This window comes from Heterodontus francisci, chromosome 26, assembly GCF_036365525.1.
Source record: "Heterodontus francisci isolate sHetFra1 chromosome 26, sHetFra1.hap1, whole genome shotgun sequence".
NCBI lineage: Eukaryota > Metazoa > Chordata > Chondrichthyes > Heterodontiformes > Heterodontidae > Heterodontus > Heterodontus francisci.
Window position 1 is genome coordinate 74,448,592 of NC_090396.1, and position 21,346 is coordinate 74,469,937.

At 42.1% G+C, this 21,346-nt stretch overlaps 1 protein-coding gene across 6 annotated transcripts in view; it reads left to right on the forward strand.

Annotated features, from left to right (window-relative positions):
* Positions 1–21,346, forward strand: part of LOC137384473 (C-Jun-amino-terminal kinase-interacting protein 4-like) — a 321,098-nt gene that overhangs the window by 127,941 nt on the left and 171,811 nt on the right. The gene's annotated exons all lie outside the window — the stretch shown is intronic.

The following is a 21,346-nucleotide window of genomic DNA, read 5'->3' on the forward strand; positions in this document are numbered from 1 at the left end:
CTTGTGTGACGTATTTGGTTTAATTTTGGTAGGAGTCATTATTTAAATATCACTGGGAAGTAAATAGGGGTCAGAATTATTGGATGCATTGGAACCAAACCTCTCCCAGTACATCTATTATTGGATATGTTGTCATTTCCTTTGATTTTTGGAAACCACATTTGTATGTATTGTCTGTAAACAGATACTTGGATTTTTATGGAACCTTGCAGCCAAAATGTTTCAGTGCTTCATGCAATTACTTTCTGAAGTATGTAGGAGCCATACTGGTGCTCAGCAACTTTTCATTAATAACCAGTTATTTGGGATTTTCTTTTTTTGGTAGACGTTGAAGATGGCAAATCAACAAGGATGTAAGGAGAACTTCCCATGTGTGATTTATATAAATAGGCAAAACTTTAGCAGAAAAAGAAAAGGTGGAGGGGTAGGATTGTTAATTAAGGATGGCATTGGTACAATAGAGAGAGATGACCTTAGTTTTGGAGATCAAGATGTCGAATCAGTTTAGGTAGAGATGAGAAATAGTAAAGCTAAGACGTTACTTGTGGGAGTCGTTTATAGGCCCCCTAAAGTAACCACGCTGCAGGGCGTGGTATACAGGATGAAATAATGGGGGCTTGTAAGAAAGATACCATGATAATCATGGGTGATTTTAATCTACATATAGATTGGACGAATCAGATTGACAAAGGTAGCCTGGATGATGAGTTCATGGAGTGTTTTCAGGACAGTTTCTTAGAGCAGCACGTTCTAGAGCCAACCAGACAGCAGGCTGTGCTCGATCAGGTACTGTGCAATAAGACAAGATTAATTAATGACTGCATAGTGAAGACTCCCCTAGATAGCTGTGATCGTATGATCAAATTTCACATTCAGTTTGAGGGAGAGAAGGGTGAATGTAAGACTAGTGTTTTACACTTAAATAAGGGCAATTATGAGGGCATGAAGGCAGAGTTGGCAAAAGTAAACTGGCAAATTATGTTAAGGGATAGGTCAGTAGAGATGCAGTGGCAGACATTGAAAGGAGATACTTCAGAGTAATCAGAAAAGATACATTCCTATGAGAAAGAAAGACTCTTAAGGGAAGGACGCTCCATCCATTGCTCACTAAGGAAGTTAAAGATAGTATCAAATTAAAAGAAAAAGCATATAATTCCACCAAGATGAGTGGCAGGTCAGAAGATTGGGCAGAATATAAAGAGAAGCAAAGAATGAATAAAAGGTTAATGAGGGAGAAATGAGAGTGTGAGAGAAAGCTAGCTAGAGAATGATTAATGTAGGATTAGTATAAATGGGTGGTTGTTGGTCGGCACAGATTCAGTGGGCCGAAGGGCCTGTTTCAGTACTGTATCTCTAAATAAAATAAATAAAAATATAAAAACAGATAATAGTTTCCACAGGTATTTAGAAAAGAAAAAAGTCAAGTGAGCGTTGGTGCTCTCGAGAGAGTGTCTGGGGGATTAATAATGGAAAATAAGGAGATGGTGGAGGAATTGAACAAATATTTTGCATCTGTCTTCACTGTAGAGGATAAAAATAACATCCCAGACATAATTGTGAATCAGAAGGTGAAAGGGAAGAAGAAACTTAAAACAATTAATCACCAGGGAAAGGGTGCTGAAAACATTATCAGAACAAACAGATGACAAGTCCCCAGGTCCTGATGGGCTTCATCCTAGGGTCTTAAAAGAAGTGGCTGCTGAGATAGTAGATGCATTAGTTTTAATTTTCAAAAGTTCTCTAGATTCTGCTAAGACTGATGGGAAAGTAGTGAATGTGACTCCTCTATTCAAGAAAGGAGGGACACAGAAAGCAGGAAACTACAGGCCTGTCACAGGGAAAATGCTGGAATCTATTCTGAAGGAGGTTATCGTGGGGTATTTAGAAAATCTCAATGTAATCAGGCAGAGTCAACATGATTTTATGAAATGGAAATCCTGTTTGACTAATTTATTGGAGTTCTTTGTGGATGTGACGAACAATGTGGATAAAGGGGAACCTGTGGATATGGTGTACTTGGATTTTCAGAAGGCATTTGACAAGGTGCCATATCAAAAGTTACTAAGCAAAATAAGATCTCATGGTGTAGGGGGTGACATATTAGCAGGGATAAAGGATTGCTTGGCTAACAAGAAGCAGAGTGTTGCAATAAATGGTTCTTTTATGGATTGGCAAGTTGTAACTCGTGGAGTGTCAGTGGGATCAGTGCTGGGGCCTTGATTATTTACAATCTGTCAGTGACTTGGATGAAGGGACCTAATGTATGGTTGCTAAATTTGCTGATGACGTAAAGATAGGTAGAAAAGTAGGCTGTGAAGATGGCATAAGGAATCTGCAAAGGGATATAGATAGTTTAAGTGAGTGGGCAAAATTTTGGCAAACGGAGTATAATATTGGAAAATGTGAACTTATCCACTTTGGTAATAAGAATAGTGAAGCAGCATATTATTTAAATGGAGAGAGATTGCAATGCTCTGAGGTACAGAGGGAGCTGGGTGTCCTGGTACATAAATCACAGAAGGTTGGTATGCAGGTACAGCAAGTGATTAGGAAGGCAAATGGAATGTTGTCGTTTATTGCAAGGGGAATGCAACATAAAAGCGATGTTTTGCTTCAGTTGTACAGGGTATTGGTGAGACCACATCTGGAGTACTTTACAGTTTTAGTCTCCTTTGAGAAAGGATGTAACTGCGTCGAGGCAGTGCAGAGATGATTCACTCTTGATAGTTGGGATTGGCGGTGGGGGGGGAGGGGTGTGTTGGTGGTGATTATCTTACGATGAAAGGTTGGACAGGTTGGGTCTGTATCCATTGGAGTTTAGAAGAATGAGAGGTGATATTATTGAAACATATAAGATCCTGAGGGAACTTGACAGGGTGGATGCTGAAAGGATATTTTCCCCTTGTGGGAGAGACTAGAACTAGGGGACGCAGTTTAAAAATAAGGGGTCGCCGATTTAAGACAGAAGTGAGAAAATTTTCTCTGAGGGTTGAGAGTCTGTGAAATTCTCTTTCCCGGAGAGCGATGGAGGCAGGGTAATTGAATATTTTTAAGGCAGAGGTAGATAAATTCTTGACTAACAAGGAAGTCAAAGGGAATTGGGGGTAGGCGCGAAAGTGGATTTGAAGCTGCAATCAGATCAGCCATGATCTTATTAAATGGCAGAGCAGGCACGAAGGGGCCGAATGGCCTACTCCTGCTCCCAATTCATATGTTCATAGATGTGGAGGTGTGTGAGGCAGTCTACCTTGGATCCAAGAAAGACAAGTTAGAATATTTTGTTAATGTGAGGGACTAAACTGTGCAAGTGCAAAAGGATTTGCATGTGCAGGTGTATAAATGTTGAAATGCTAGTACATAGATACAAAAATAATCAAAGACTAGTGGAGAGGAAGTTTTCCTTTATTTGTACAGAGCCTTGGCCAGACCCCAGCTGGAGTATTGAGTTCAGTTGTCGTCACCATTCTTCAGGAAAGATGCATTGATATTGAGGAAATACATTGCCGATTTATCAAAATAATACTGGGCTCAAAGTCTTAAATTACGACAAGAGGTTGCATAAACTTGGATTGTATTTAAAGGATGAGGAACTTCATTGACAAAGATAGATTGGAGAAGTTGGGACTGTTTTCCTTGCCGAAGAGAAGGCTGAGAGAAGATTTGATAGAGTTGCTCAAAGTCATGAGGGGCCTGGACAGAGTAGATAGGGAGAAACTGTTAGCACTCATGAAAGGATCGAGAACAAGAGGGCACGGATTTAAGGTCATTTGCAAAAGAAGCAATGGTGACATGAAAAATTTTCACACAGCGAGTGGTCAGGATCTGGAATGCAGGTTCAATTGAGGCAAGGGAATTAGATAATTAAGGGGAGAAGGCAGGGGGATGGCACCAAGTGAATTGTTCTTTCGGAGAGCCAGTACAGAGCCGATGGACTGAATGACCTCCTGTGCTGCAACGATTCTGTGATTTTGTATTTTTTTAAATTCCTCATGGGATGTGGGCATCACTGGCAAGGCCAGCATTTGTTGCCCATCCCCAGTTGTCTTTGTGAGTGACTTGCTAGGCTATTTCAGACGGCGATTAAGAGTTAACCACATTGCTGTGGGTCTGAAGTCACGTGTAGGCCAGACCAGGTGAGCATAGCAGATTTCCTTCCCTAGGGAACATTAGTGAACCAGATGAGTTTTTACAACAATCGATGATCGTTATTGAGACTAGCTTTCAATTCCAGATTTTTTTTATTATTAATTGAATTTAAATTCCACCAGCTGCCATGGTAGGATGTGAACCCATGTCCCCAGAACATTAGCCTGGCCTTGGGATTACTAATTCAATGACATTACCACTACGCCATTGCGTTAAGTTTGAAGGGTGACCTAATGGATCGTAATGGCCTGGCCAATATTTATCCCTTAACCATAATCCGTTTTAAATAAAAGTGATTATCTCATCATTATCACATTGCTTTTGTGGGACTTTGCTGTGTGCAAATTGACTGCCACTTTTCTTGCATTATCAAACTACATTTCAAAATGACTTAATTGGCTATAAAGCCCTTTGGAACATTCTCAGGTTGTGAAAAGTGCTATGTAAATGAAAATTTGTTCTTTTAGATAAAGATAAGCTTTTTCTCTGATGGGAAAATCCAGAACAAGGGGGCATAATCCCATGCTAGGCCATTTAAGAGTGCATTGGGAAACACTCTTCCACAATAAGGGTAGTGGAAGTGTGGAACTTTCTATCCTATCCAAGCCCCTCATAATTTTTTATAATTCAATCAGGTCCCCCCTCAGCCTTCTCTGCTCTCAGGAAACCAATCCTCGTCTATCCAGTCTCTCTTCATAGCTGAAATGCTCCAGCTCCGGCAACATCCTGGTGAATCTCCTCTGCATCCTCTCTAGTGCAATCACATCCTTCCTATAGTGTGATGCCCTGAACTGTACACAGTCCTCCAGCTGTAGCCTAACTAGCATTTTATATAGCTCCATCATAACCTCCCTGCTCTTACATGCTATGCCTCGGATAATAAAGGCAAGTATCCCGTATGCCTTCCGAACTACCTTATCTACTCGTGCTGTTGCCTTCAGTGATCTATGGAAAAGTACACCAAGGTCCCTCTGACCCTCTGTACTTAGGATCCTACCATCTATTGTATATTCCCTTGCCTTGTTAGTCCTCCCAAAATGCATCACCTGTCACTTCTCAGGATTAAATTCCATTTGCCACTGCTCTGCCCATCTGACCAGCCCATTTATGTCATCCTGTAATCTAAGGATTTCCTCCTCACTATTTACGACGCCACCAATTTTCGTGTCAACTGTGAACTTGTTGATCATACCTGCTATATTCATGTCTGTCATTAAAGTACGATACAAACAGCAAGGGTCCCAGCACCGAGCCCTGCAGTACATCACTGGTCACAGGCTTCCAATCGGAAAAACAACCCTCGACCATCACCCTCTGCCTTCTGCCACTAAGCCAATTTTGGATCCAATTTGCCAAATTGCCCTGGATTCAATGGGTTCTTACCTTCTTAACCAATCTCCCATGCGGGACCTTATCAAAAGCTTTACTGAAGTCCATGTAGACTGTATCAACTGTTTTACCCTCATCTACAAATCTAGTCACCTCCTCCCAAAACTCAATCAAGTTTGTTAGACAGTATTTCCCCCTGACAAAGCCATGTTGACTATCCCTGATTAATCCTTGCCTCTCCAAGTGGAGATTAATCCTGTCCCTGAGAATTTTTCCAATAGTTTCCCCACTACTGATGTTAGACTCACAGGCCTGTAATTACCTGGGTTATCCCTTCTACCCTTCTTGAATAATGGTACCACATTCGCTGCCCTCTGGTTACCTCTCCTGTGGCCAGAGAGGATTTGAAAATTGTGTCAGAGCCCCTGCTATCTCCTCCCTTGCCTCACATAACAGCCTGGGGCACATCTCATCTGGGCCTGGGGATTCAACCACTTTTAAGCCCGCTAAAACAGCTGATACTTCCTCCCTTTCAGTGTTAATTTGTTCAAGTATATCACAATCCCCCTCCGTGATCTCTACTCCTGCATCGTCCTTCTCCATGGTGAACACTATGAAAAGTAATGATTTAAAACCTCACCTATGTCCTCCGGCTCCACACACACATTGCCACTTTGGTCCCTAATGGGCCCTACTCTTTCCCTGGTTATCCTCCTGCCCTTAATATACTTTAAAAAAAAAAAGGCCTTGGCATTTTCCTTTATCTTGCCCGCCAGTGTTTTTTCATGTCCCCTCTTTGTCCTCCTAATTACTTTTTAAATACCGTTCCCCCCCCCCCCCCATACACACTTTCTATATCCCTCCAGGTCCTCTGCTGTTTTCAGCGCTTTGAATCTGCCATAAGCCTCCTTTTTTTCCTTATCCAATCCTCTATATCCTTTGACATCCAGGGTTCCCTGGACTTGTTGGTCCTACCCTTCACCCTAACAGGTAAATGTAGGCCCTGAACTCTCACTACTTTCTTTTTGAATGACTCCCTCTGGTCTGATGTAGACTTTCCTACAAGTAGCTGCTCCCAGTCCACTTTGGCCCAATCCTGTTTTATCATATTCAAATCGGCCTTCCCCGAATTCAGTACCTTTATGTCTGGTCCATCTTTGTCCTTTTCCATAACTACCTTAAATCTTAGAGTTATGGTCACTATCCCTGAAATGCTGCCCCACTGACTCTTCATTCCCTAGGATTAGGTCCAGTACTGCCCCTTCTGTTGTAGAACTTTATACTTGCTGGCTCAAAAAGCTCTCCTGTATGCACTTTAAGAATTCCGCCCCCTTTAAGCCTTTTGCAATAAGACTATCCCAGTTGATATTGGGGAAGTTGAATTCCCCGACTATTACCCTATTATTTTTACATCTTTGAGATTTGCCAACATATCTGCTCCTCCTATGTAGATCAAAGGTGGGTGTACTGAGTTGAGAGACAGATCAGCCATCATCTGTTTGAATGGTAGAACAGGATTGGGGGGCTGAATGGCCTACTTCTATTCCTCTAATCACATTGTACCATAGGATTGTTTAAAAATCTTGATTAAATAGACAGCTGTTTTATGTCTTGTTCAAAGGATGGCATCTACAACTCTTTCATTACTGTACTGAAATGTCAACCTGGATTGAGTTTACATCATAGTATGGAGCATAAACCCACAACATTCTGACTCAAAGGTGAGATTGCTACCAACTGAGCCAAACTCTAAAGCAGTTGTCCTGTGCAGCCCATCTGACTCTCTGTTTTGTTTAGAACTGTTTCAGTGCAGACACCACATAAGCTCTGCTGGCTTCTAGACCTTTGCCAGTATAGTTCTTGAGTAGGCGACAAAGCTGGTGAAAGCAGATTGCAATAATTTGCCCCTCAATTTAAATAAAAAAATCCTCTCCCACCCTGAGGTAGTACCAGGCCTCTGGTTTGCTTTGACACAACCGTTCAGATTATTGTGTGATGAATTACTGATGTGAACTTGTATTCTGGTCCAGTTGCATCCATTACATAAGTTCTTAATAAGAGACGTTTTAGATTTATAATTGAATTGTTTTGGTCAGTGTTGTTATCCATTTTGTAAGCAAAGCTGCATATGAAGTACTATTTCTGCACACCCCCCCCCCCCCCCCCCCCCCCAACCTTTAGCTTAAAATGTAACCAGCAGCTATTGTAACATACGTGAGACATGGAAAGTTCCCTTTTGTCTTGCCCCCTTCCTGTTGTGCTTTCCCACTGACTGGATTATGTGCTGTGGCAGTGGGTGATCCAAAGTGAAACAACAAATTAAACTTTCTGTATACAATAATAGCTGGCTGTTGCAGCTTGTGACATCTGTAACCTCTGAACTGTGTTGCATTCTTGATACACACCGAACCTGCTATTTAGATTAGATTAGAGATACAGCACTGAAACAGGCCCTTCGGCCCACCGAGTCTGTGCCGAACATCAACCACCCATTTATACTAATCCCATATTCCTACCAAACATCCCCACCTGTCCCGATATTTCCCTACCACCGACCTATACTAGTGACAATTTATAATGGCCAATTTACCTATCAACCTGCAAGTCTTTTGGCTGGTGGGAGGAAACCGGAGCACCCGGAGAAAACCCACGCAGACACAGGGAGAACTTGCAAACTCCACACGGGCAGTACCCGGAATTGAACCCGGGTCCCTGGAGCTGTGAGGCTGCGGTGCTAACCACTGCGCCACTGTGCCGCCCTATTATTTCTGTTAATCATGGACTCAGCTGTTCAGAAAGGGTTTTGCTGTTTGCAGAAGTAATATTTAAAATAGTAGCTCTCTGTATTTGGTTCAGCCACATAAGCTCATATAGCAAAGATTTGATTAGACTTGGGACAGGAAAATATCAGCATGCACTAATCGCTGTGACGCTCTATGATAGCAAATAGCCCACATGGGCTCCCTTCAGAAAGTCTCTTCATTTATAACTTAATGATTTTATGTTGTGCGGTTTGAATGGCAAACTCCTTGAGTCAATGTCTTGACTAGCAAGTACATACCTTCAGATATTCCCATCTATTTATTTTAATATTTTTGAAGTTGTTTTCACAGAGTTCCTCCATTGCACTCTTCTGTCTCCTCCATTGCACTCTTCTGTCTCCTCCATTGCACTCTTGTGTCTCCTCCATTTCAGCTGCCAACCCAAAACCTTTCTGGACCCCTTTCAGCACATCTTCATAACTTTAGTTTTGGTGTGTTGGTCCCTTTTCAAAGCATTGACCTACTTTTTGTAATTTTGGATTTTTTTTTTTGAAGCATTGCTTGGCTTCTGAAATGGAAGAAGTTAAAGATCCTGAAGGAATTGGTAGATGACTGTTAAACTGGATACCTGGTGCAAATAGTTACTTCTAGTTGCTATTTTGTAATTTTATATTGGTGCAGGAGCATAATTCTGAGGTTCTGCTTGCAGCATATTGCGAGCAGGACTTCACTGTGGAACTTGACTCTCACCCATGCTTCGCCTCATTTGGGTGTTTGGTGTTCCTCTAAGGGGTGAAATTGATCATGATGAAAAAATTGGAGAGTTGCCATTCTCCATAATTGTTGAAATTTGAGCATGTGTATTGCTTGGTGATTAAGTTGTAAAAGGAGCTTTTATTTTATCTTCACACATCCGATTGAAAATAGTACAAAAAAATAAAAAATAGGAGCAGGAGTAGGCCATATGGCCCCTTGAGCCTTCTCCACCATTCAATAAAATCTTGGCTAAATTTTTACATTAACCTCACTTTCCTGCATTATTCCCATGTCCCTTGATTCCTGAGTGACCAAAAATCTGTCGAACTCCATCTTGAATATACTCACTGACTGAGCATCTGCAGCTCTCTGGGGAGAGAATTGCAAAGAGTCTCAAGCTTCTAAGTGAAGAAATTTTCCCTCATCTCTCCTAATTGGCTGGCCCCTTATTCTAAGACAATGGCCTCTAGTTCTCAACTCTAGTCAGGAGAAACAGCCTCTGAGCAGCTACCATGTCAAGCCTCAAAGAATTTTATACCTTTCAATGAGATAACTGCTCATTCTTCTAAACTCCAGAGAGTATAGACTCATTCTCTCGTAGGATAGCCAGCTTATCCCAGGAATCAGTCCAGTGAACCTTAGTTGCACTAGGAAAAGGAAAAGATTAGTGAGGACAAATGTAGGTCCATTAGTAGTGGAGACACGAGAATTTATAGTTGTGAATAGGGAAATAGTGGAGAAAATAAATTACTTTGTGTCTGTCTTCACGAAGGAAGATACAGAAAATCTCTCTCATACTATGGCACCAAGGGACTTTTGCAAATGAGGTGTCCTTGTTCATGAGTCACTCAAAGCTAGCATGCTGGTGCAGCAAATAGTTAGGAAGGCAAATGGTATGTTGGCCTTCATTGTGAGGGGTTTTGAGTACAGGAGTAAAGCGTTCTTGCTGCAATTGTATAGAGCCTTGGTGAGACTGCACCTGGAGTATTGTATGCAGTTGCGGTCGTCTCATCGGTGGAAGGACATACTTGCCATAGAGGGGGTGCAACAGAAGTTCACCAGACTAATCCCTGGGATGATGGGATTGTCTTCAGGAGAGATTGAGGAAACTGGACCTGTCTTCTCTAGAGTTTTGAAGAGTGAGAGGTGATCTTGTTGAAACTTATAAAATTCTTACAGGGTGTGACAGGGGTAATGTAGATAGGATGTTTCCCCTGGCTAGTGAGTCTAGAACCAGGGGTCGTAGTCTCAGAATAAAGGGGAGACCATTTAAGAATGAGATGAGGAGAAATTTCTTCACTCAGAGGGTGGTAAATCTTTGGAATTCTCAACCCCAGAGGGTTGTGGAAGTTCGATCATTGAGCATGTTCAAGACAGAAATCAATAGATTTCTGGATACTAATGACATCAGTCGATATGGGGATAACCCTGGATCGATGAAGAGTGCAGGAGGGCATGCCAGGAGCAGCACCAGGCATACCTAAAAATGAGGTGTCAGCCTGGTGAAGCTGCAGCACAGGACTACTTGCATGCTAAACAACGAAAGCAGCATCTGAAAGACTGGGTTAAGCGATCCCACAACCAATGGATCAGATCTAAGCTTTGCAGTCCTGCCACATCCAGTCATGAATGGTGGTGGACAATTAAGCAACTAACACGAGGATGAGGTTTCACAAATATCCCCATCCTCAAAGATGGGAGAGCCAATCACATCAGTGCAAAAGACGTGGCTGAAGCATTTGCATTCATCTTCAGCCAGAAGTGGCGAGTGGATGATCCATCTCTGCCTCCTCCAGAGGTTCCCAGCATCACAGATGCTAGTCTTCAGTCAATCCGATTCACTCCACGTGATATGAAGAAACAGCTGAGGGCACTGGATGCTGCAAAGGCTATGGGCCCTGACAACAATCCGGCAATAATACTGGAGACATTTGGAAGGAAAATCATGTTTGACAAACCTGTTGGAGTTTTTTGAGAGTGTTACTTGTAGCATAGATAAAGGAGAACCTGTGGATGTGGTGTATTTGGATTTTCAAAAGGCAATTAGAGCACATGGGATTGGAGGTAATATACTGCAATGGATTGAGAATTGGTAACAGACAGAAAGCAGAGATTAGGAATAAATGGGTCATTCTCAGGATGGCAGGCTGTTACTAGTGGGTACCACAAGGATCAATGCTTGTGCCAGAGCTGTTTACAATCTATATAAATGACTTAGATATGGGGACCAAATTGTAATATTTCCAGATTTGCAGATGACACAAACTAGCAGGGAATGTAAGTTGTGAGGAGGATGCAAGGAGGCTTTAAGGGGATTTGGACAGGCTAAATGGGCAAGAACATGGTAGATGGAATATAATGTGAATAAGTGTGAAGTGATCCACTTGGTAGAAAAAACAGTAAGGCAGAGTATTTATTAAATGATGAAAGGTTGGGAAGTGTTGATGTCCAAAGGGACCTGGGTGTCCTTGTTCGTGAGTCACTGAAAGGTGCAGCAAGCAGTTAAGAAGGCAAATGGTATGTTGGCCTTCATTACAATGGTTTTGAGTACAGGAGTAAAGATGTATTACTTCAACTGTATAAAGCCTTGGTGAGACTGCACTTGGAGTATTGTGTACTGTTTTGGTCTCCTTATCTGAGGAAGGATATACTTGCCATAGGGAGAGCACAACGGAGGTTTACCAGACTAATCCCTGAGATGTTGGGATAGTCTTATGAGGAGCGATTGCAGAAACTGGGCCTGTATTCTCCAGAGTTGTGAAGAATGAGAGATGATTTCATTGAAACTTAGAAAATTCTTAACAGGTTGTGACAGGGTAGATGTGGATAGGATGTTTCCTCTGGCTGGTGAGTCTAGAACAAGGGGACACAGTAAAGGCCTGCTCGGGCCTGCAAATGAGACCCGACCCGAGCTGGACAGAACCCCATTCGACCCCGAGCCCGACCTGGCCCAAGTCCTTCGATTTTTTTTTTTCTCTCCCCTGCACCCGACCCAACTATCAGTTAACTTGCCTTCCATTTTTTACTTTGTTCCTTACTTGCACAAGCTTAAAATAACTGTAACAAAACCACCTTTCAAGTCCAAAAAGTAAATTAACATTAGAGTCACTTACCTGAGGTGGTGATAGAGTGTGTCCGATCCAGCCTCACCCGACCTGAGCCTGACCCGGAAGTGCGACCTAATCCATGTCATCTGGTTCGGGTCAGGTTGCAGGCCATTTAAGACTGAAATGAGGAGGAATTTATTTACTCAGAGGGTGGTGAATCTGTAGAATTCTGTACCCAGAGAGCTGTTGAAGTTCAATCGTTGAATATGTTGAGGACAGAAATCAATAGATTTCTGAATACTAGCGACATCAAGGGACATGGGGATAGTGGGGAAAATGGCACAGAACTAGATGATCAGCCATGATCTGATTGAATGGTGGAATGGCCTACACCTGCTCCTATTTCCTATGATACTAAGAACTTGCTGTGCCCCAAGCTGTTCCACTACAACTACAACACTGGCATCTACCCGGCAATGTGGAAAATTACCCACGTATGTCCTGTACACAAAAAGCAGGACAATTGCCACCCTATCAGTCTACTCCCAATCATCAGCTAAGTGATGGAAGGTGTCGTTGACAGTGTAATCAAGCGGTACTAGCTCAGCAATAACCTGCTCACTGATGACTCAGTTCAGGTTCCGCCAGGGATACTCAGCTCCAGACCTCGTTCCAGCTTTTGTCCAAATAGGGACAAAAGAGCTGAACTCCAGACTTGAGGTGAGAATGACTACCCTTGACATTAATGTAGCATTTGACCGAGTATGGTATTAAGGAGCTCGGGCAAAACTGGAGTCCATGGGAATTTGAGGGAAACTCTCCGCTGGTCATACCTAGCACAAAGGAAGATGGTTGTGGTTGTTGGAGGTCAATCACCTCTGTCCCAGGACATCATTACAAGAGTCCGTCTGGGTCATGTCCTAGGCCCAACCATCTTCAGCTTCTTCATCAATGACTTTCCCTCCATGAGGTCAGAAGTGGGGATGTTTGCTGATTGCACAATGTTCAGCACCATTTGCGACTCCTCAGATACTGAAGCAGCCCATGTCCAGATGCAGCGCGGCCTGGGCAGCATCCAAGCTTGGGCTGATAAGTGACAAGTAACATACGCGCCACACAAGTGCTAGGCAATGACCATCTCAAACAAGACGGAATCTAGCCGTCTCCCCTTGATGTTCAGTGGTATTACCATTGTTGAATCCCCCACTATCAACATCCTGAGGTTACCATTGACCAGAAACTGAACTGGACCAGCCGCATAAATACGGTGGCTCCAAGAGCAGGTCAGAGGCTGGGAATTTTGCGGCGAGTAACTTACCACCTGACTCAGAAGAAAATATGAATTAGGAGCAAAAGTAGACCAGTTGGCCCCTCGAGCCTCCTGCACCATTCAATAAGATCATGGCTGATCTGTTTGTGTCTTGAATTCCACGCACCCATCTACCCTCAATTACCTTTGATTCCCTTGCCGAACAAGAATCTATCTATCTCTGCCTTAAAAATATGCAATGACCCTGTCTCCACCACCTTCTGAGGCAGTGTTCAAAAGTCACACAACCCTCAGAGAAAAAATTTCTCATCTCTGTCCTAAAAGGGCGACCCCTAATTTTAAAACATTGCCCCCTAGTTCTTCACTCCCCCACAAGAGGAAACATCCTTTCCACATCTACCTTGTCAAGACCGTTCAGGATCTTATATACTTGAATCAAGTGTCCACTCACTCTTCTAAACTCTAGTGAAGCCAAGCCCAGTCTGTCCAACCTTTCCTCATAAGACAACCCGCTCATTCCAGGTATCGATCGAGTAAACCTCCTCTGAACCAACTCCAACGCATTTACATCCTTCCCCAAATAAGGAGACCAAAACTGCACACTGTATTCGAGATGTGGTCTCACCAATGCGCTGTATAACTGAAGCATAACATCCTTACTTTCCTCTCGTAATAAAGGATAGCATTCCATTAGCCTTCTTTATGACTTGCTGTACCTGCATACTAACGTTTTTTGACTCATGCACTCGAGCAGCTAGATCCGTCTGCACCTCGGAATTCTGCAGTCATTCTCCGTTTAAGTCAAACTCTGCTTTTTATTCTCCCTGCCAAAGTGAAGAACTTCACATTTTCCCACATTATACTCCATCTGCCCGATTTTTGCCCACTCATTCAACCAATCTATATCAGTCTGCAAGCTCCTTATGTCCTCTTCACAACATACTTTCCTACCTATCTTTATGTCATCTGCAAATTTAGCTACCGTGCCATCGCTCCCCTCATCTAAGTCGTAGATATAAATTGTAAAAATTTGAGGCCCCAGCACAGACCCCTGTGGGACTCCACTCATCACATCTTGTCAATCAGAAAAGGGCATGCTCTCTGTTTTCTGCCATCCAGCCAATCTTGTATCTATGCTAATATGTTACACCCTACACCATGAGCTCCTACTTTGTGCAATAACCTTTGATGTGGCACCTTGTCAAATGCCTTCTGGAAATTCAAGTACAGTACGTCAACAGGCTCCCCTTTACCCACAGCGCACGTTACTCCTTCAAAGAACTCCAGTAAATTGGTTAAACATGATTTCCCTTTCACAAAACCATGCGGACTATTCCTGATTATCTTGAGTTTTTCTAAGTACCCAGCTATAGCCTCCTTAATGATTGATTCTAACAGCTTCCCCATGAGAGATGTCAAGCTAACTGGCCTATAGTTCCCTGTTTTCCGCCTCCCACCTACTTATTGTATAGAGGGGTTATAGTTGATTTTCCAGTTTGTTGAAACCATACCAGAATCTAGCGAATTTTGAAAAATTAACACCAACGCATCTACAACCTCATTAGCCGCCACTTTTAAAACCCTAGGATGAAGTCCATCAGGACCCGGGGACTTGTCAGCCTGCAGCTCCATCAGTTTGCTCAAGACTCCCCAATGCCTATCCGCCATCTACAAGGCGCAAGTCAGGAGTGTGATGGAATACTCTCCACTTGCCTGGATGAGCACAGCTCCAACACAACTCAAGGAGCTCGACGCCATCCAGGCTAAAGCAGCCCTCTTGATCGGCACCCCACCCAGCACCCTCAACATTCACTTTTTTCACCACTGATGCACAGTGGCAGCAGTGTGTACCATCTGCAAGATGCATTGCAGCAACTCACCAAGTGTCCCTTCGACAGCAAGTTCCCCTCCACGCCACATACCATCCTGATTTGGAACTATATCGCCGTTCCTTCACTGTCGCTGGGTCACAATCCTGGAACTTCCTTCCTAAAACAGCACTGTGGGTGTACGTACACTCCAAGGACTGCAGTGGTTCGAGAAGGCAGCTCCCACCACCTTCTCAAGGGCAATTAGGGCTGGCCAATAAATGCTGGCCTGGCCAGCAATGCCCACATCCCATGAATGAATAAAAAGTGGCAAAATAGTGTTGAGGTAAATGATCAACCATGATCTAATTGAATGGCGGATCAGGCTTGACGGGCTGAATGGCCTACTCCTGCTGCTATGTTCCTATCCCCTCTTAGGCAAGTATATTCCTTCTTGGCTAAGGAGACCAAAACTTACATTGTACTACAAATGTGGACTCACCAAGACACTATATAATTGTAGCAAGACTTCCTTAGTGTTATACTCCAACCCCATTGTTCACTTTGTGATTTGTGTACAAGGACACCCAAGTCCTTCTGAATCCCAACATCTCATCTCTCACCTTTCTTTAAAAAAAAATCTGCTTTTCCATTCTTCCGACCAAAGTGGATAATTTCACACATCCCCACATTATACTCCGTCTGTCACCTTTTTGCCTAGTCACTTAACCGCTCTGTGTCCCTTTGCAGGTTCTTGATGTCCTTCTTTCTTACTTTCCCATCTAACTTTGTCGCCAGCAAACTTGGATATATTATGCTCAACTCCCTCATCTGTGTCATTGATATAGATTGTAAATATCTGAGGAAAAAGCACTGATCCTTGCTGCATTCCACTAGCTGCATCCTGTCATCTCAAAAACGACTTTGTTTATATTTCTATATTTTCTGTCCATTATCCAATCCTCAATCCCAATGCTGTGGAAGCATGTGAAGTTTGTCTCGTTCCCTGCCAGATGAGTATCTCCAGTCTATTTTGGACTCCCAATGTAGCATGGAAAAGTTTTTCAGTCGCCTGAAATGATCATGATGTGGCATGGATAGGTATTAATGTAGTCCTCATGATTCTACAAATATGCAATGGGTGGCTATAAGAATTTTTAAAAAACTTCACTGGAAGTAAATGCGATGGAAAAGTTGCTTTTATTTTTTAACCCATCCCTTGTATGAAAAGGTGATGGTGTCTGCCTTGAACTGCTGCAGGCCCAGTGGTGGTGATACTCCCACAATGGTGTTAGGTAGGGAATTCCAAGTTATTGACCCTGCAGTCATGTTGGAACAGCAATCTGGTTGATAGGTTGGTTCCATTGAGCTTCTGATGAGTGACCACCTCCCCAGATACTGATGATGGGAGATTCGGTGCTGTGGTATTATTGAACATTAAGTGGAGATGATTGGGGTTTCTCTTGTTCAGGATAGTTATTATCTGACACACATGTGGCATTAATGTTAATTGCCACATGAAGGCTCATCCCTGGAAGTCAACTCTCCACTGGCATTCAGCTCTTGGGTCCATATCTGGATCAAGGCTGTGCTGAAGTCTGGAGCTGAGTGTTGTCAATGAGCAGATTGCTGCTATGTAGGTATTGCTTGATAGCACTCTGACTCTTAGAACTCTGAGTTCTGGCGAAAGGTAATCAACCTGAAATGTTAACTATGTCTCCATAGATGCTGCCAGACCTGCTGAACATTTCCAGCAATTTCTTTTTTTTATTTCAGATTTACGACATCTGCAGTATTTTGCTTATGTATTTATTGCCCATCTCTAATTGCACTTGGGAAGCTGGCACAGGATGACATAGATTGGGATCTAAATATTTAAGGGTACATGATATTTAGAAAGGATAGGAAGCTAGGAAAAGGTGGAGGGTTGCTTCCGTTAATTAATGATGGTATTAGCTCAATAGAGAGATGGCGTAAGTTCAGGAAACCAGGATGTAGAGGTGGTTTGGGGAGAGATGAGAAATGATAAAGGGAAGAATTCACTTGTGGGAGTGGTGTACAGGCTACCGAACAGGAACCACGTGGTAGGACAGGGTGTATAAAGGAAGAAATAATGGGAGCTTGTATTATGAGAGTGATTCTATTTTTTGTAAAATATGTTTTTAAGGATTTATAGTTGAATTATGGACCTTTATTCATCTGGGAGCTTGAAGAGATGCTGAACTTTGCGTTTCTTTTAAAAGAGGTCACCAGAAGGCTTCCTGGACTTGGCTTGGAAACCAGCCCTTACTGGAAGGCAGCTGTTTTCAGATAAAATATCAGCAGGGAGTTTGCTGTTTTGACTTGGCGAAGATGTTTACAGGGAAGTGACAGGTCAAGATTTATCGAGGTCAGGAGGCTTGACTTCTGCAATGTTTTCGGTTTCACGTTGAAGTGTTAAAAGAAAAGTTGTGTTTTTGCTTGTCAAGAAAAATCCAGCTCATCGCTCTCTCTTGGAAAGAAACCTGCATATCCAGTGTGTCTGTCTCCTCTTTCCTCCTGTATTTGAAGAATTCCTGCGTATGTGTGACAACTTTGCCACATTTCTGCCGTAAGGCCTGTCTGAAGCCACTGTAACTGCATTTCTTGGAAAGCCTATCCAAATTGATCTTCAACATCGCCTGGAAACAACTGTTGTAGGAAGATCCCAGTGGCAGCCATCTATATGCATTTGGGACGCCAAACTAAAACAAAGGATATCTTTCTATATCTCTTTTTTTCTTCAAGAATGAGCAAGTATTCAGCCTAAATGTTTTTTTTGGTCCTTTTTTGGTAACAACTCTAAAACGCAAATCCCTTTATTTTTCTAGTTAACCGGTGTATGTTTGTGTATGAGTGTGAGGGGCTAAGGTAAAAAGGGAACTTTAATATTTCAGTCTGTGTGTTTGTGCTTTACCTCATTACTGGTTAAGACTTGTTTTATAATAAACTGATAATTTTGTTGTTCATTAAAGAACCCTGGTTGGTGTGTTTTATTCTGGAATAAAAATAGAGTCTATGTGTCGCTAAGTGGAAGAAAGTTTAAATATATGTTGTAACCCGTGGAGAAATGGAACGAGGATAAACAGTGCATGCCTCCCGCCTCAGTGGTAACGCTTGTCAGAAAGGTACGGCGATAATCATGGGGGATTTTAGTCTGCATATAGATTGGAAAAATCAGATGGGCAAAGGTAACCTTGATGAGGGGTTCATAGAATGTTTTCAGGATAAATTCATGGAACAGCATGTTCTGGAGCCAACCAGAGAGCAGGCTTTTCTAGACCTGCCTCATACTAGAACAGCATCTCATTTACCGATTAGCCATGCTACAACCTGCCAGACTGAATACAGAGTTCAATAATTTCAGAGCATGACTGGCCCCCCATTTTACTTTTATTTTTAGTTATTTTTTTTTTGTGTTTATTTTATTTTAGTTTTTTCAGTTTGTTTCTACTGTGCCTACCCAGTGTGCTGTTTTTTATGTTTGTGCTGGTGACTGTTCAGTTTTCTGGCCTTTAACATCCTATCTGTACTAATGCTTTATCTTTCAGCACACCATTAACATATTGTTTGCCTTTGCTCCATGACCTTCTGGTCAATTATTCTCTATGACCTTGTCCTATCAGCACCTCTTGTTACCCCTTGCCCCACGCCCGCTTTACTTGCTTAAAATCTTTTACATTTCTTATATCTGCCAGTTCTGAAGAAAGGTCACTGACCTGAAATGTTAACTCTGCTTCTCTCTCCACAGATGCTGCCAGACCTGCTGAGTATTTCCAGCTTTTCTTGTTTTTATTTCAGATTTCCAGCATCTGCAGTATTTTGCTTTTATACTAGACCTGATATTGTGCAACGAGATAGGATTAATTCATGACCACCTAGTGAAGGCGTCGCAACGCAGCAGTGATCATAATATGATTGAATTTTACATTCAATTTGGAGGAGAGAAGAATGGGTCTAAGACTAATATTTTAAACTTAAATAAGGGCAATTATGAAGGCATGAAAGCAGGCTAGCAAAAGTGAACTGGCAAAGTAGGTTAAGGGATAGGTCAATAGAGATGCAGTGGCAGACATTTAAGGGGCTATTCCAGAATACACAGAATAGATATATTCCGAGAAAGAAAAATTCCAAGGGGCTGACCAACCATCCATGGTTAACTAAAAAAGGTAAAGATAGAATCAGACTTCAAGAAAAAGCATATAGCTACGCAAAGACGGGTGGCAGGTCAGAAGATTGGAGAGAATATTTTTTAAAAAAAAGCAAAGAATGACTAAATGATTAATGAGAGAAAAATTAGAGTACGAGCGCGAGCTAGCTAAAAATATAAAAATAGATACTAAGAGTTTCTATAGATATTTAAAAATGAAAAGTGTTAGTGAACGTTAGTCCTATAGAAAGTGAATCTGGGGAATTAATAATAAATAAAAAGATGGCAGATGAATTGAACAGGTATTATGCATCGGTCTTCACCATAGAGGATACAGGTAACATCCCAGAAATAGTTGTAAATCAGGAAATGGAAGGGAGGGAGGAACTCAAGAATATTAGAATCACCAGGGAAGTTGTACTGAGCAAATTGTTGAACTGTGGGCTGACGAGTCCCCGGGTCCTGATGGACTTCAACCTAGGGTTTTATAAGAAGTGGCAAGTGAGATAGTTGATGCATTGGTTTTAGTTTTCCAAAATTCCTTAGATTCAGGGAAGGTTCCATTAGATTGGAAATTAGCTAAAGTAACTATTTTATTCAAAAAGGGAGTGAGGCAGAAAGCAGGAAACTACAGGCCAGTTAGCTTAGCATCTGTGTTGGGGAAAATGTTAGAAGTTATAATTAAAGACGTTAAATTCCAAGGTAATCGGGCAGAGTCAACATGGTTTTGTGAAAGGGAAATCATGTTTAACCAATTTATTAGAGTTCTTTAAAGAAGTAACATGGGCTGGGGATAAAGAGGAGAACCGGTGGATGTACTGTACTTAGATTTCTGAAGGTATTTGATGAGGCGCCACATTAAAGGTTGTTACGGAAAATAAAAGCTCATGGTGTAGGGGGTAACATATCGACATGGATAGAAGATTGGCTTGCTAACAGGAAGCAGAGAGTAGGCATAAATGGGTCATATTCTGGTTGTAACAAGATGTAACGAGTGGTGTGTATTTCAAGTGCTTCCTATTTTGTTAAAGTTTGAGGATTTGTGTTTAAAAACTGAAAAAAGATTCCTTAGATGCTGGACTTTGTGTTTGTTTAAAAAAAGAGGCCATAGAAGGTCTTTTGGAATTGGCTTGTAAACAACAGTTATAGAAAGGCACGTGTTTTTAGATAAATACCCAGCAGGGGGCTTTTTTGACTTGGGGAAGATGTTTACAAAGAAGCGACAGGTCAAGATTTATAGGTGTCAGGAGGCTTGACTCCTGAGATGTTTTTGGTTTCGCTTTGGGCAGGCAGTTGAGGTATGGACAGAGTTTTGAAAAAGAATTAAAGAATCAACTTGCTAAGGACAAACCCCAACTGAGCCTGTTCCAGCTTTTTGAAAAGCCTACCAGTTTTTCCATCTCTTTGAGAAGCTCTTAGCAAGTATAAGAAATAGAGAAATTGATGCTGCATTCCTTCTGCAAGGCCTGCCTGAAACCCCTGTTGCTGCATTTCTCCTGGAAAGCCTGCCCAAACTGATCTTCAACCTCACCTGACTAGAACTGTTCTAGGAATATCCCAGTGACAACTGTTTATGCGTATTTGGGAAGCCAAACCAAAAAAAGACAGCTGACCACTTTCCATATCTTTTTTTTCTTCAAAAATTAGCAAGTATTTGGCCAAAGTATTCATTTTGTTTTTTTTGTAATAGAGCTCTAAAGAGAAGATCTCTTTATTTTTCAGTTAACTGGTGTGTGTGTGTCAGAGAGGGGCGAAGGTAAAAAGGGAATGTTGATATTTCAATCTGTGTATTAATGCTTTGCTTCGTTACTTGTTTTATAATCTGATTTTTTTTTTCAAGAAACCTGGTTGGTGTTTTTATTTTGGGGTAAAAATAGAGTCTGTGATTGATCATATCGATAACTGGGGAAAAAAATTAAATATACGTTGTGATCTGTGGAGAAGTGGAACGCGAAAAATGTGCACTCATCCCACCTCTGTCATAACATGTGCCACAGGGATCAGTGCTGGGGCCTCAGCTTTTTACAATTTATGTAAATGACTTAGATGAAGGGGACCGA